At 39.6% G+C, this 7,455-nt stretch overlaps 1 long non-coding RNA gene across 1 annotated transcript; it reads left to right on the top strand.

Annotated features, from left to right (window-relative positions):
* The first annotated feature begins 543 nt into the window (after nt 1–543).
* Nucleotides 544–2,999, top strand: Gm33486. Its single transcript, XR_387034.2, has 3 exons — nt 544–1,104; nt 1,208–1,357; nt 2,420–2,999. It is a non-coding gene; the product is annotated as a predicted gene, 33486 (long non-coding RNA).
* Nucleotides 3,000–7,455: the final 4,456 nt, after the last annotated feature.

Raw genomic sequence — 7,455 nt, 5'->3', positions numbered from 1 at the left:
ATTTTACCACCAAAGCAGGGGGTGGGATCACATCACCCATGGCCAGCCACCAGGGAGCTTCATAGTGCTGGCAGTGAAAACAATAGCAAATGGTCACTGAACCCTTGCCCTATGTCAGAAATTAAAATTATCTCTTTATATAAATTGACTCATTTGGTATTCATAACAAGATGGTGGTGGGGCACACCTTTAATCCCAGCACTGGGGAGGCAGGGGCAGTAGAATTCCCTAGCTTGGAATAACAGAGTGAATTTCAGGACAGCCAGGACTACACAAAGGAACTCTATACAAACAAACACACAAACAGAAAAAGAAATGAAAAATAAAGAAAGAGGAAGGAAAGAAGGAAGGAAGGAAAGAAAGAAGAAGGATTCATAATAACTCTATGAAGTATGGCTATTATTACCAACACTTTATAGATGGAGACACCAAGAAGATCTCTTTGCTGGAGAAGCAAAGAGATCCAGTGAGCTGAACTGTCTAAATACAAATGTGAGATCTGAGAAGTCCTTGTGTTTATCAGTATTTTAGAGAAGATTATTTTAATCAAAGTAGATGTTGCTTTCTGCCTAGAGGTGAAAGAATATATAGGAGGAAGTCAGTGTATTTGTTGGAGAAGGGAAGACTAGAGATAATGCTACAGAAGTGGAAAATAATTACAAAGGGAAGTAGGGAAGTCAAAGATACACTTTTCTTTTACAGCAGGACTTCACTAAAATATCAAATTACACATTTTCTGCAGAAGGCTTGTGGGGCAGATAAACCCCAGTGAAGCTGGAAGAAACCAAACAGAAAGAAAACACCAAGCAAACACTTCGAAGGAGACATTTTAAACAGGACTGTGGACTAGTAAAGAAGAAAATTAAACAGGGAAGTAATTGTGAGAGAAACAGCTGCACCGGGAAACCAACTGTCAGTAAAAATAACCTCAGGCTGCGCAGAGGGGCTGTAAGGCTTGGAAAGAGTTGCAGAAGCAAAGGCAGCTGCTTTAATTGGCAGCCCCCACTCCTGCACTCCCTCACAAATACCCCATCCTGAGAAGTTCTGCTTTAAGGATAATTAGAGGGAAAAGGCACAGTATTTGATGGTGCTGTCTGGCATAAAGTAAGTGCTAAGTAAATGTCACCAGTTATTGTCATTTCCACTCACATTATTAAAACAGGATCTTTACTCAGTCCTCTACATCAAGTCTCTCTCCTTCTGTCAGCCCATCATCCCACCGGTGACTTGTATTCCTCACCTTGAAGGGCTCATTTCTGCAGCAGAGAGTGCACAGGCTGGCCTACTACCTGGACAAACCTTGACCAGGAAGTTAAGAACATCTGGTGAAATGCTCGGAGGCCCTGCTTTGCCACAGGTCAGGAGGTTTATGTTCGCTTGAGTTGCCTGGCAACAAATAGCATTCATTTTTAATGAAAGGAAGACCTGACAATATTCAATTATACCTGAACTTTATGATTTTGGAAGACAGGGCCAGTTAATGCCTTTCTGGGTTCCTGGAGATGGTAAAGTCCTTGTCTAGCATGTTCAAAGTCCCGAGTTCAATCCCCAGAACAGCAAAAAACAAAGCAAACCAACCAACCAACCAACCAACCAACCAACCAACCAACCAAAACCATTATGAAAATCTTTCCACAGTTTTTGTTTTCTAGTAGACTTACTGCCCCAAAACCAACCTTCTGCATGTGACTTGTATAGGACTGCCATGTTTCCCTATAACAAAGCCGGTCACAGCCATTGCTTTCTAAGTTATTAGTTGAATTGTTTGTGTTCCCTGACCCCTGACCAGTTGGGACAGTGTGCCTAGTACCTTAACTTGTTCAAATAAAACAAACTTTTCCCCTTTTCTCAGGCTCTTTAACTTTGACCATCAGCAGCCGAAACGAGCACACACTGTTCCTTAATGGCCCCTTTTCCCCCTGGGAAAAAAACATTTCCTAATCACTTGCCATGCCCTTTCGTCCCTCTTCCTCACTCCTAGTCCTTTCTAGCTATATTCATTTCTCCTGGAAAACAAAAAAGAGCTAATAAACTATAATGGGAATGGGGTAACCCCAGCACCCAAGAGGCAGAGGTGGGGTCTCTGTGAGTTCAAGGTTATACTGGTCTACATAGTAACTTAAGTTCTAAGCTAGTTGGGGTTTCATAGTGGACCCTGTTTCAAAAACAGCATAAGACATTAATAAATAAACTTAAATACATACTGAATTGGAATGTATTTTCCTGCCTGACCTTTTAAACATAGATTTCTTGGTCAAAAATTGTCACTACTGCAATAATCCTCCTTCCCTACACTTTTTTCTAGATTTTAAAAAACTTCACGTAATATATATGTGTGTATGTATTCTATGTGTTTTCTATTTTTCTATACATGTATGTATATGTTCACATGTGTATTTGTGTATGTGTGTGCATGCAGGTGTGCTGGCATATGTATGGAAGCCAGAGGCTAACATCAGATGTCATCCTCATTCATGCTCCATGTTATTTTTTGAGACAAGGGCTCTCTGAACCTGGAGTCTCAGATTCAGGAAGAGTGGCTGGCCAGCAAGCCAAGGAATCTGTGTGTCCACTTCCACAGCACGAAATGTCATCTGAGAAGAAAGATCCTCATTGAGAAAACACCCTCATAAGATCCAGCTGTAAGCAAGCTTGTAGGGCATTTTCTTAATAATTGATGGGCAAGGGCCCAGCCTATTGTGGGAGGTGCCATCTTTGGAGAGGTGGCCTTGGGGTCTGTACGAAAGCAGGCAGAGCAAGCCACAAGGAGCAAGCCGGTAAGCAGTGCCCCTCCAATGGTCTCTGAACGAGCTTCTGCCTCCAGGTTCCTGCTCTGTTTGAGTTGCTGTACTTACTTCCTTGATGCTAAACACTGATACGGAGTGTAAGCCAAATAAACCCTTTCCTTCCCAATTTTTTGGGGGTCATGGTGTTTCATCACAGCAATAGAACCCTAACAAAGATAACAGGCTTGTCACATGGGCACCAGGGATCTGAACTCAGGTCCTTATGCTTGCATGGAAAACAGTTTTATGGGATGAGCCATTTTTCCAGCTGTTTATTTGATAAGTTTAATAAAGTTTATGGAGGCAACATATTGTAATGTACAATTCATTCTTTATGGTTCCTTATCAGATTTTCTAAATTTCCCAAGTTTTTACTTGAATGTATTTAGAAAAGAGCTGTTTTATTTGCTGGGGAATGTGTCCTGGGCAGAGCAAAACCCATTCTTATTGTCTACCTGCTTCTATGGTTTTTCAGCATGGTGATAATATCTCTCTATCTAATTGGTTCCAATGGAAGGCTAAAGACGCAATGTTAAGATGCCAAAGTATAAGATGGCCTCTTCACTTACAGGTGGCTTCAAAATAGCACCAGACCTGCGAGACACATATGGTAGTTTAATGCATCATTTACATGGCTTTCTTTGACAAGTACCATTAGAAGACCTCCTAGGAACTGCATTTTAGAATACAGAGATTTAAATTTGTGAATGGGCACGTCTGTAAAGGGAGTTTGAGGTTTAGCAAATGCCAGCATGCCACGGTTCCAGGCCTGTCACAGTGCATGCACATGTCCACAGTCCTGACATCTAACCCTGGGAATTGTTCTTGGGTAGGCATAATCTGGGGTTTAATTTTTCAGAACTCAGAATGGAGTGAAGGAAGAGGTCTTTTGGTGGCAATATGAGTGTCATCCTACCAGGTGAATCAGTTTTATTACTGGAGATACCCGGCTATTTCCTTAGATAATTACTCCCATCTCTGCTCCCAGGCTCTCTTAATATATGAAATTATTAGAATTAGACTTTGTAAAATTAGAGAAAGTTCTATTTGTGCCTGAAGACCAGAATCACTTTTCCAGTGGGTATCCAAACTAAAATTTTTACTTAATGTCCTTCGTTTTTAAGTACTTGGAAAATCTGAACTGAATAGTTGCTTCTCAAAATATCTTCAACACTTAGACATGGAGAGGGATCTAGGAATCATCTAACGCTTCCTATATTCAAGTTTCTAGCCATGGCACACCTAGAATCTACTAAACGCCTAACACTTTTCTCCTATCGCCTCTCTAATATTCTTGCTGTCTAGCCAATGAGAAGCTGAGGACTATGTCTCATGGAATAGTCCTAAGGAAGTTCCTGTGAAAAGGTCAGGGTGTCCCATGGGATCTGACCTCTCTGCATCAAAGCTGCAAGGATTTAAGGCTTGCTCCTCTTAATAACTTTAAATGTTATTTCTGTACTGGCGTCTTTTCCTAGTCTTTCCCAAGAAATATGACAAAGTGAATGGTGGAATTAAAGAGAAGTGTCTGATTGCCATTCAAAAGGTAAAGTAAATGCAGAATTGGTCTTGCCATGAAGAAACGGTTGGGCAGATAAACCTTTTTAGGCAGTCTCATTACTTGTGCGTTTGATACATATACTACATTCAGAGTGTGTTAGTTGGAGTTTTCTTTACCATAATGTAGTACCTCACAGAACAACTTAAAAGAAGGAAGAATTTATTTTGACTCACAGGTTTTGTTGTTATTTTTAAATTAAATTTAATTCTATGTATAGGAGTGTTTTGCCCTCACGTATGTCTGTACAACATGAGTATGTGTGCGAAAGGCCAGAATAGGGAGCTTCAGGTGGTAGTGCACCACTGTGTAGATGCTGGGAATTGAACCTGGGTCCTTCAGAAGAGCAGCGAGTTTTCCTAGCCACTGACTGAGCCATCTCTTTGACTCCTTGGCTTACCACTTTCCAGGCTTTCAGCCCTTTCATGGAAGGGAATATGTAGTCACACCAAGGCAGTCAGGAAGCCAAGAGAACATGTCTGTGCTCTGGGCTTTCTCTTTTTCTTCTTTTATTCCACCTGATCCCAGTCTGCACCCCACATTCAGGTTAGGAAGCTCAATTTCACTGTTGTAATTATTTTCCCTTCTACCTCCTCCCTTAATTAATCCTATTTGGAAACAGCCTCAAAGGTATACCCAGAGGTGCACTTTACTAGTCTCCTTGGACTTTACCTATCCAACAGACAAAATGAACCATCACACAAGAGGGTGATGCTTCCTTCCTCTTTGAGAATTGTGGACACTCAGAGCATAATCTGTATTCTGATAATTACAATATGGTATTAAGGTATTGCTGACATTTTATGTAAATCTCTGTATAAAAATTTCCAAATATAAAATATCAAATCATATCATATGTAGGTTTTCTAATCACTCTAAGTTAAAATTAAATAACATTAAAGGTGTTTATAATATACTCTGGATATATTTATTATTCTCTCATTACTGTTTTTTCAACTGTATTATTTAAATAGTTTTTGTGTGCTTGAATTTAACTTCACTTAAATGCATTTTTTTTAATGGATGGACAGAATTCTATCCCTCGCAAATTCATAAGGTGAAGTCCTATCCCCCATCAACTCAGAATATGATTGAGTCATGTGGATGGCCCAAATTCTGTAAGACCTGTGTCCTTACAAGAGAATATTAAGACACACACGCATATATATGTGTGTGTTCATAGAGAATACCCCATATGATGGCACAGCGGGATTATGGCCATCTGCATGTGTGGAGAGAGGTCTCAGAAAAAACTAAAGTGACCAACACCTGAATCCCAGCATCTGCCTCCCCTTTTTGAAAGCTGATAATTTTTTGCTGTTAACTCACCCATCATGATGTTTTTGTTATGACAGAGAAGTAAGCTAGAACACTTTTCAAATTCACATATGCTACTTGCATAGTAACATGGCCAATTTTCTTGGTATTATTTAATTTTAGCATGTGAGCTATCAAAGTCCACAAGAATTCTACTTTGTTTTCATTGGAAGCTATGCCCTTCATATAAAACTCCATAGGTTATCTTCAGGAACCCCTTTCTCCTGTTAGTAGACTGTGGAAGATGTAAGAAATTGTGGCAAAATGGAGAGAGGTCCCATCCTACCCTCATCTCCGCAACTGTTCAAGCAGAGAATGCAGCTTGTTTCTCTCTAGTCACGCTGAAAAACCACTTCCTGGGAACTGGCGATACTGGGTGAGAAGACAGAGAAGGTTGGTCATTAATGTGCTGGCTTGGGTCACTACGAAGTCTTTCAAGCCCCTCTGCACCCGGAGGTCATTTTCCTTCTTGGTAGTGCCGCTGTTTTCATAATTGCTTCCTTCTTTGACCTTTTCCTCTAATAAACTGAATTTGGAGTTAGACTCCTCAGTGTGTCCCCTTCAGGGTCCTAGGTTTTTTCTTGTTTACCCAGTGCACATGAAAATGTTATAAAATAACACTCAAACAGAATGTGAAAGGAATAAGATTTTTAGTTAGAAAAGTAGAACACCAGATAGTGATAACTCAAGAGGCTTTTAGCCTCAGGTCTCTAATTATTTTTCTGGTCTCTGTTAGGTTTTTCTTTTTTCTTTTTAGTACTGGCAAAACAGAGTCTGTTTCTGTAATCCCCATCCACAACATTCATCTGCATTACGAAGAAATTACATAAAATATGTGAACACAGGAAAAAAAACCAGTTTATTTAGTTTTTACCAAATCTAGTGATAGCCATTTCTGTTGGATCTCAGCCTTTCCCATAGGACTGCTACAATTTACAGGTGTAATGAAACAAAAGCCAGAAAAAACGCCTGTGTAGCTGTAGTATCCTTATTGGACCTAGGAAACCAGCCTTTCTCCCAGCTCGGGGAGTCAAATGTTCTAGGGCTAGAGCATTCAGAAGGGGTTTTAAAGGCATCATAATATAATTTAGACTTTTGCTGGGTGATTTTTTTTAAAACAAGACTCTGGATTGGGTGCTATAAAGAAGCAGAGATTAATGGATGGTTATATATGTTAATATATCTTATAGAGAGAGCTGACTAGTCTGGGGCTGAAGTTGAATTGTAATTGGTAAAGAATAAGAATCATTCATCTATTAACTGAGGGAAGGAGTTTTAGTATTTCATAGGTTACAACATTTCCTTGTATTTCCTTGTGGTTAGGCAAATTTACAGAGCAGTCTTGTCCTCACATTCTTTTTTCAAAAAGGCCTTATCTGGTGCTGATATTTTAGGAGCTACTTTATGTCTGCTAGAGAGTAACTCGGCCTTGCTATGAGCACTAGGAAAGCTTTCAACAGCTGTCAGGCCAATGTTTGATTATTAGGGACTGATTTTTCTTACTCATGTTTAAACCAGTACAATAACAACATCAAAAAGCAATGCAATTTTAGAATGGGGCACAGAAGCAAATAGAGTTCTCAGAAAATGAAATACAAATGACTGAGAAGATTTAAAAAATGGTCAGCACCTTTAGAAACACTTAAAAATGCTCAACATCTTTAGAAACACTTAAAAATGTTCAATCACTTTAGGCATCAGGAAGATGCAAATTAAAACAACATTGACATTTCAGCTTACCCCAGTCAGAATGGCTAAGATCCAAAAAAGAAAGAAAAAGACTATAAATGTTGAAGT

The sequence above is a fragment of the Mus musculus genome, chromosome X, assembly GCF_000001635.26.
Source record: "Mus musculus strain C57BL/6J chromosome X, GRCm38.p6 C57BL/6J".
NCBI lineage: Eukaryota > Metazoa > Chordata > Mammalia > Rodentia > Muridae > Mus > Mus musculus.
The sequence above is the reverse complement of the archived record's forward strand: the minus strand, read 5'-3'. Positions and strand labels throughout refer to the sequence as shown.